The sequence below is a fragment of the Penaeus vannamei genome, chromosome 7 (assembly GCF_042767895.1).
Source record: "Penaeus vannamei isolate JL-2024 chromosome 7, ASM4276789v1, whole genome shotgun sequence".
Lineage (NCBI taxonomy): Eukaryota > Metazoa > Arthropoda > Malacostraca > Decapoda > Penaeidae > Penaeus > Penaeus vannamei.
The window spans coordinates 1,730,150-1,737,649 of record NC_091555.1 but is presented as its reverse complement, the minus strand read 5'-3'; positions in this window follow the sequence as shown (position 1 = coordinate 1,737,649).

Below are 7,500 nucleotides of genomic sequence, written 5' to 3'. Positions count from 1 at the left end.
CTCCCCTCCCCTCTCCTCCCCCCTCTCTCTCTATCCCTTACTCTCCCCCACTTTATCACTTACTCAATGTATCCTCCCTCTTTCTTTCTCTCTTCTCCTCTCTCCTCCCATCCACCCTCTCTCTCTATCCTTTATCTCCCCACTTTATCACTTACTCAAGGTATCCTCCCCTCTTTCTTTCTCTCTCCTCCTCTCCTCCCTACCTCTCTCTCTATCCCTTATCTCCCCACTTTTTGTCACGCATTACTCAACGTATCCTCCCTCTTTCTTTTCTCTCTCCCTCCCCCCACCCCCCTATATTCTCTATCCCTTCATCTCCCCACTTTATCACTTACTCAACGTATCCTCCCTCTTTCTTTCTCTCTTCTCCTCTCTCCTCCCACCCCACCCTCTTTCTTTCTCTATCCCTTATCTTCCCCACTTTATCACTTACTCAAGGTATCCTCCCTCTTTCTTTCTCTCTCCTCCCCTCTCTCCTCCCCCCCCCCTCTCTCTCTATCCCTTATCTCCCCACTTTATCAACCTTACTCAACACGTATCCTCCTCTTTCTTTCTCTCTCCTCCCATCCCCCCTCCCCTCTCTATCTCCTCAGATCTCCCACTTTATCACTTACTCAACGTATCCTCCCTCTTTCTTTCTCTCTCCTCCTCTCTCCTCCCACCCCCACCCCCCTCTCTTTCTCTATCCCTTATCTCCCCACTTTATCACTTACTCAACGTATCCTCCTCCTCTCTTCCTCCTCCTCTCTTCCTCCATAAACTTGACACCGACCTCAAGCCTCTCCAAGATAAGCAAGTTGTAAAAAAGAAAACAATGGCAGTATAGCGTTTTGATGTCCCGATGCAAGGCGAGGGAAAAGAGGAAGAAAAAAAGGGGATTTTATACTGCGGAGACTGTAAGAAGAGAATGAAGAAAAAAATTAAAGAGGAAGAAAATAAAGGAAAAAAAGAAAAGCAAAAAAGAAAAGAAAAATGTGATTCTCTACCGCGGAGACTGTAAAAAGATTGAAGCAAAGACAAAAATAAAGAGGAAAAAAATATGATTCTATACTGTGGAGACTGTAACAAGAATGAAGCAAAAAATAAAGAGGAAGAAGTGTGAAAAAATGTGATTCTATATTGCGGAGAATGTAAGAAGAATGAGGCAAAGAAGAAGAGAAAAAATGGAAAAAAGGGGGATTTTATACTGCGGAGACTAGAAAGAGTGAAGCAAAAAATAAAGAAGAGAGAAAATGTGAAAAAATGTGGTTTTATATTGCGGAGATTGTAAGAAGAATAAAGCAAAGAAGAAGAGGAAGAATGTGAAAAAATATGATTCTATACTGTGGAGACTGTAAGAAGAATGAAGCAAAAAATAAAGAAAGAGAGAAAATGTAAAAAATGTGATTCTATATTGCGGAGAATGTAAGAAGAATGAGGCAAAGAAGAAGAGAAAAAATGGAAAAAAGGGGGATTTTATACTGCGGAGACTGTAAAAAGAGAATGAAGCAAAAATTAAAGAGGAAGAAAAAAAAAGGAAAAAAAGAAAAGCAAAAAAGAAGAGAAAAATGTGATTCTCTACCGCGGAGACTGTAAAAAGATTGAAGCAAAGACAAAAATAAAGAGGAAGAAAAAAGGAGATTTATATCCTATGGAGATCAGTAAGAAGAGAATGAAGAAAAAATAAAGAGGAAGAATGTGAGGAGATTGTAAGAAGAATGAGGCAAAGAAGAAGAGAAAAAATGGAAAAAAGGGGGATTTTATACTGCGGAGACTGTAAAAAGAGAATGAAGCAAAAAAGAAGAGAAAAATGTGAAAAATGTGATTCTATATTGCGGAGAATGTAAGAAGAATGAGGCAAAGAAGAAGAGAAAAAATGGAAAAAAGGGGGATTTTATACTGCGGAGACTAGAAAGAGTGAAGGCTTAAATTAAATGAGGAAGAAAAAAGAGAAAAAAAGAGCAAAAAAGAAGAGAAAAATGTGATTCTCTACCGCGGAAACTGTAAAAAGATTGAAGCAAAGACAAAAATAAAGAGGAAAAACGGGGGATTTTATACTGCGGAGACTGTAAAGAGAATGAAGCAAAGAAGAAGAGGAAGAAATGTGAAAAATGTGATTCTATATAGCGGAGAATGTAAGAAGAGTGAAGCAAAGAAGAAGAGGGAAAAGGAGGAGGAAAAAAGGGGGATTTTAGACTGCGGAGACTGTAAAAAGAGAATGAAGAAAAAAGTAAAGAGGAAGAAATGTGAAAAAATGTGGTTTTATACTGCAGAGACTGTAAGAAGAGTGAGGCAAAGAAGAAGAGAAAAAATGGAAAAAAGGGGGATTTTATACTGCGGAGACTGTAAGAAGAGAATGAAGCAAATAATAAGAGGAAGAATGTGAAAAAATGTGGTTCTATATTGCGGAGATTGTAAGAAGAATGAGGCAAAGAAGAAGAGAAAAAATGGAAAAAAGGGGGATTTTATACTGCGGAGACTGTAAAGAGAATGAACAAAAAATTAAAGAGGAAGAAAAAAAGAAAAAAAGAAAAGCAAAAAAGAAGAGAAAAATGTGATTCTCTACCGCGGAGACTGTAAAAAGATTGAAGCAAAGACAAAAATAAAGAGGAAAAAAGGGGGATTTTATACTGCGGAGACTGTAAAAAGAGAATGAAGCAAAGAAGAAGAGGAAGAATGTGAAAAAATGTGATTCTATATTGCGGAGATTGTAAGAAGAATGAAGCAAAAAAGAAGAGAAAAAATGGAAAAAAGGGGGATTTTATACTGCGGAGACTGTAAGAAGAGAATGAAGCAAAAAATAAAGAAGAGAGAAAATGTGAAAAAATGTGGTTCTATATTGCGGAGAATGTAAGAAGAATGAAGCAAAAAAGAAGAGAAAAATGGAAGAAAGGGGGATTTTATACTGCGGAGACTGTAAGAAGAGAATGAAGCAAAAAATAAAAAAGAGGAAGAATGTGAAAAAATGTGGTTCTATACTGCGGAGAATGTAAGAAGAATGAAGCAAAAAGAAGAGAAAAAATGGATAAAAGGGGGATTTTATACTGCTGGAGACTTGCAAAAGAGAGAATGAAGAAAAATTAAAGAGGAAAGAAAAGAAGAAAAAAAGAAAAAGCAAAAAAGTAAGGAGAAAATGTGATTCTTACCGCGAGACTAAAAAGATTGAAAGCAAAGATTAAAAATAAAGAAAGGAAAAAGGGATTTATATCAGTGAGACTATGTAAGTGAATGAAGAAAAAATATAAAGAAGAGGAAGAAGTAAGAAAAAATGTGATTCTATACTGCGGAGAATGTAAGAAGAATGAAGCAAAGAAGAAGAGAAGAAATGGAAAAAAGGGGGATTTTATACTGCGGAGACTGTAAGAAGAGAATGAAGAAAAAATTAAAGAGGAAGAAAAAAAGAAAAAAAGAAAAGCAAAAAAGAAGAGAAAAATGTGATTCTCTACCGCGGAGACTGTAAAAAGATTGAAGCAAAGACAAAAATAAAGAGGAAAAAAGGGGGATTTTATACTGCGGAGACTGTAAGAAGAGAATGAAGAAAAAATTAAAGAGGAAGAATGTGAGGAGATTGTAAGAAGAATGAGGCAAAGAAGAAGAGAAAAAATGGAAAAAAGGGGGATTTTATACTGCGGAAACTGTAAAAAGAGAATGAAGCAAAAAATAAAGAGGAAGAAAAAAAAGGAAAAAAAGAAAAGCAAAAAAGAAGAGAAAAATGTGATTCTCTACCGCGGAGACTGTAAAAAGATTGAAGCAAAGACAAAAATAAAGAGGAAAAATGGGGGATTTTATACTGCGGAGACTGTAAGAAGAGAATGAAGTAAATAAAGAAGAGGAAAAATGTGAAAAAATGTGATTCTATATAGCGGAGATTGTAAGAAGAATGAGGCAAAAAAGAAGAGAAAAAATGGAAAAAAGGGGGATTTTTATATCATGGGAGACTGTAAGAAGAGAATGAAGAGAAAAAATAAAGAGGAAAGAAAAAAGAAAAAAAGAAAAGCAAAAAAGAAGAGAAAAATGTGATTCTCTACCGCGGAGACTGTAAAAAGATTGAAGCAAAGACAAAAATAAAGAGGAAAAAGGGGGATTTTATACTGCGGAGACTGTAAAAAGAGAATGAAGAAAAAATTAAGAAGAGGAAGAATGTGAGGAGATTGTAAGAAGAATGAGGCAAAGAAGAAGAGAAAAAAAAAAATGGATAAAAGGGGGATTTTATACTGCGGAAACTGTAAAAAGAGAATGAAGCAAAAAATAAAGAGGAAGAAAAAAAAGGAAAAAAAGAAAAGCAAAAAAGAAGAGAGAAATGTGATTCTCTACCGCGAGGACTTCTATGTACTGTGAAAAAGATTGAAGCAAAAGACAAAAAATAAAAAGAGAGGAAAAAGGGGATTTTTTATGCGAGACTGTAAGAAGAGAATGAAGCAAAAAATAAAGAGGAAGAATGTGAAAAAATGTGATTCTATATTGCGGAGAATGTAAGAAGAATGAGGCAAAGAAGAAGAGGGAAAAGGAGGAGGAAAAAAGGGGGATTTTATGCTGCGGAGAATGTAAGAAGAGTGAAGCAAAGAAGAAGAGGAAGAAATATGAAAAAAGGGGGATTTTATACTGCGGAGACTCAAAAGAGAATACAAGAAAAAAATAAAAGAGGAAGAAAAAAAGAAAAAAAAGAAAAGCGAAAAAGAAGAGAAAAATGTGATTCTCTACCGCGGAGACTGTAAAAAGATTGAAGCAAAGACAAAAATAAAGAGGAAAAAAGGGGGGATTTTATACTGCGGAGACTGTAAGAAGAATGAAGCAAAAAATAAGAGGAAGAATGTGAAAAAAATGTGGTTTTATACTGCGGAGAATGTAAGAAGAATGAGGCAAAAAGAAGAGAAAAAATGGATAAAAGGGGGATTTTATACTGCGGAGACTGTAAAGAGAGAATGAAGAAAAAATTAAAGAGGAAGAAAAAAAGAAAAAAAAAAGAAAAGCAAAAAAGAAGAGAGAAATGTGATTCTCTACCGCGGAGACTGTAAAAAGATTGAAGCAAAGACAAAAATAAAGAGGAAAAAAGGGGGATTTTATACTGCGGAGACTGTAAGAAGAGAATGAAGAAAAAAATAAAGAGGAAGAAGTGTGAAAAATGTGATTCTATATTGCGGAGACTGTAAGAAGAGTGAGGCAAAAAGAAGAGAAAAAATGGAAAAAAGGGGGATTTTATACTGCGGAGACTGTAAAAAGAGAATGAGGCAAAGAAGAAGAGGAAGAACTGTGAAAAATGTGATTCTATATTGCAGAGATTGTAAGAAGAATGAAGCAAAGAAGAAGAGAAAAAGTTGAAAATTGTGATTCTATACGGCGGAGACTGTAAATAGATTGAAGCAGAGAAAATAAAGAGGAAAAGTGTGATTCTATACTGCGTAGACAAAAAAAAGAAAAAAGATTAAGCAATGAAAATGAAATAAGAGTAAAAAGGGGGTTTTATACTGCGGAGAATGTAAAAAGATTGACGTAAGGAAAATGAAAGAAGAGGAAAAAATTGATTCTATACTGCGGAGACTAAAATAGAAAAAAAAAAAAAAATTGAAGCAAAGATAAGTAAAAAAGAGAAAAAAGGTGATTTTTTTTACTGCGGAGATTGTAAGAAGAATGAAGCAAAAAAGAAGAGGAAGAATGTGAAAAAATGTGATTCCATACTGCCGAGACTAAAAAAAAATGAAGCAAAGAAAATGAAAGAAAAGGAAAAAGGTGATTTTATATCGCGGAGACTGTAAGAAAGAAAGAAAGAAAAGAAAAAAGAATAGATTTTCCTTCTTTATCTCGAAGAGAAACATGGAAACTCGTAAAAAGATAGCATCTATATATACATAAATGTACAAGCGTACATATGTGCTGTAAGTTCATTCACAGCTGTCTCTAAAGCTTAAAATTCTTTATTTCACGATCTCTATCTGTCTATGTCTCCCTCCCTCTGTCTCTCTCTCTCCCTCGCTCCCTCTCTCTCTCTCTCTCTCCCTCCCTCCCTCTCTCTCTCTTTCCCTCCCTCCCTCCCTCTCTCTCTTTCTCTCTCTCTCTCCCTCCCTCCCTCCCCCCTCTCTCTCTCTCTCTATCCCTCCCTCCCTCCCTCCCTCTCTCTCTCTCTCTCTCTCCCTCCCTCCCACCCCACTCTTAGGATGTCAGTGGATTTAGAATAATGGGTAAGAAGGCAGAGCATATAAGGATAAAATAAGATTCGTTTTGGGTTTATTGTTTATCCTCCAGTCGTTCTACATTCTGCCACCAGGGGCGCTCAGATCATAGGGATCGTGCATATAGGATAATGTGTATAAAACTTCAACTAAAATACATCTTTATATAGAATAGATCTTTCACTTCTATGAGCATATACAAAAGATACATTTTCCTCTTTATATTTATGGAATAATAACTGAAGTTTACTCTTATCCTAACACTCCTTTCTTCTCTCTCTCTTCCTCCCTTCCTCTTTTCTTCTCCCTCTCTTCCTCCCTCCTCTCTTTCTTTCTTTCCTTTCTTTCCTATATGCTTTCAATTCCTCATTCTTATTCTAACACTCCTTTCTTCTCTCTCTCTTCCCCCCTCCCTCATTTCTTCTCTATCTCTTCCTTCCTTCTTCCTTTCTTTCTTTGCTTCCTTCCTTTATGCTTTCAATTCCTCATTCTTATTCTAACGCTCCTTTCTTCTCTCTCTCTTCCTCCCTTCCTCTTTTCTTCTCTTTCTCTTCCTCCCTCCTTCCTTTCCTTCATTCCTATATGCTTTCTGTTCCTCATTCTTATCCTAACACTCCTTTCTTCTCTCTCTCTCACCCCCTTCCTTCTTTTTTTTCCTCTCTCTCTTCCTCCCTTCATCCTTTCTTTCTTTTCTTCCTTCCTCCTTTCTTCTCTCTCTCTTCCTCCCTTCCTCCATTCTTCCTCCTTTCCTCCATTCTTCCTCCCTTCCTCCATTCTTCTCTCTCTCTTTCTCCCTCCCTCCTTTCTTCTCTCTTCCTCCCTCCCTCCTTTCTTCTCTCTCTCTCTCCCTCCTTCCTTTCCTTCTTTCCTTCCTCCCTTTATCCTTTCTGTCCCTCATCCGAAGCGACACGTCTTCTTTACTTGGTCTCACATCGCGCAACATAAAACTGGGGATTTCGAGACCATTTCAGTCCCAGAGACCAGCGAGACAAAACGAGATGATATTCGCACAGGAACGAATGGGCGAATAAGCGCGCGAGGTCTGACTGAGTGACCCGGTAGTTCGAAGCGTTCGAAGCTGGTTCAGTAGTGGGTTTCGGAGCTTCAGGGTTAGTGTACATGCGTTTTATTGCTTACGAAAAGAGTTTGTGGTTATATGTTGGATACATAATTATGTGATATACAGAATAGATTTATACAAGAGGCATCAGACTTTTTCTTATTTAAAAAGCCAATGGAACATTATTACTTCCTCCTTCCATGCTCACCCTTCTATTGTCCTTTTAAAAGAGACTGCACATAACACGTCTTCTTGTTACAGTGAGATTCTTGCGTGCATCTCTTTGAACTCCTT